Here is a 1,616-nt window from a genome sequence, read left to right as displayed (position 1 = left end):
ATCACAATCACACAATAAGCCCCATTCATACCCCCTGGACAAGGCCACTTTTGTTATTTAAGGTGGTTTTCCATAGAAATAATGCTCAATCTTGGGAATATGGGAGGAAATTGATTCCCTTTCTTCTTCCTCCTCTTTCCTCCTCCTCCTTTGCTGCGTCTTCTTATGTTCACCATTAAATAATATTGATGAGTGCCCTTTGTCTCATTATAAAACCCATAAGCTGTTCCCTGTGCTTCCCTGGTAAGAAATTGGTCCCTGTGCCGCATTTACAGAGGGAAGAGAAGCCCTTAGCGTTTGACCACGCTCAATCACGGCCAAAGACTGGCACATAAGCAAAGCTCACTTCTTATGTCCAACAAAATATTCCTTGTAACCCTTGCACGTTAGTGTGACGTCATAAAATATCTCATGTCATTGATGGCGGATGTCAGAAAAGGGAAAGATGACTTTCAGTTCTGGAACACTGCCAACAGAAGGTGGGATTACGGCTGGCTGAACCAATGAGGACAATACAAACTTTTCCATTTTTTCAGAGCTTTACCTCAGGTCTCAAAAATGCTGAGATTTCCCCTCTCCTATTGGTAAAATCTCACCGATGCACTTTCATTGGCAAAAATCAGCGGAGCTCTTTAAACTATCTGTATGGAAGCAAGTGAAAACATGGGATTAAATCTGTTAAAAAAAAAAGTCAAATCAAAAGTCAATAGAGTGAACACCCTTCTGCTTATTCATTACAATGTCATAATAGACAAAATACCTGTGGCACTCCAGTCACTTCTGAAAGGAAACTTTTCTAGAACTTAGAACTCAAGCTTATTTTTCTGAAAGCTCTTCACAAAGAGAATTGAATCAGTTTTATGAAGAGTTCAGGAAGAAAAACATTTTAGGGCCTGAACTATATATAATGAACTGTATATAATGTGGGGAAATTGTTTACTTTCCAAATCATCTAAATGAGAAATTTGTTTGCTCACTTAGGAACATCTCTGAAATGTTCATGTTTAAAGTCATCAGAAACATCAACATTATAAGCAAGCTGTGAAGAAAACTCAACCAGCCAAACAGTAAATATTTACTTGAGCACCTACTATGTGTCGTCTGGGGCATGAAATAGAATGGTCGCTTAGCTCTTGCACACGGGAGTTCGTCCCTTCTTTGTTTAAGAAGTTTTGTCAAAACTTTTTCAAAAAATAAATCTTTAAATTCAAAATGCTTTATTAGTCATAAAATGATAAAAATCTTCGAGCTGAAATGGACCTTAAATGTCATGTAGTCTACACTCTGTTTGACAAGGTAAAGTTACCTAATTATTTTCACAGATGTATAGACCCAACTTGCCTCAATGCCATTTTGCAATTATAAAATTCTAACTGACCTGTAGAAATATCTCGCAAGTGAGTTTCTGAGAGTCTTTAGAATAAAGTATACGGTCCTTGAAGCCCATATTTTAAAATGTGTACATAAACTCATTAGCCAGGAAGCGAGTATTGAATTACTCACATTGGATTTTCTTGGCAGCAGCGCTCAGCTTTTCCAAGCAGCTCTGCCGAAATCTCGGGCACCCACCAGGTGTGGTTCCTCAGAAAGCCATCGCATCTTCCTTTCAGGTGACT

The 1,616-nt window shown here is 38.4% G+C and overlaps 1 long non-coding RNA gene across 1 annotated transcript in view; it reads right to left on the bottom strand.

The window, feature by feature from the left end:
* Nucleotides 1-1,616, bottom strand: part of LOC144382093 (uncharacterized) — a 17,867-nt gene extending 16,251 nt beyond the window's left edge. Inside the window, exons 1-2 of the long non-coding RNA XR_013448497.1 lie at nucleotides 1,504-1,616; nucleotides 545-641 (exon numbers count right to left, since the gene is read on the bottom strand). This is a non-coding gene — a long non-coding RNA (uncharacterized LOC144382093). The remainder of the gene's footprint in view (nucleotides 1-544; nucleotides 642-1,503) is intronic.

The sequence above is a fragment of the Halichoerus grypus genome, chromosome 6 (assembly GCF_964656455.1).
Source record: "Halichoerus grypus chromosome 6, mHalGry1.hap1.1, whole genome shotgun sequence".
NCBI lineage: Eukaryota > Metazoa > Chordata > Mammalia > Carnivora > Phocidae > Halichoerus > Halichoerus grypus.
The sequence above is the reverse complement of the archived record's forward strand: the minus strand, read 5'-3'. Positions and strand labels throughout refer to the sequence as shown.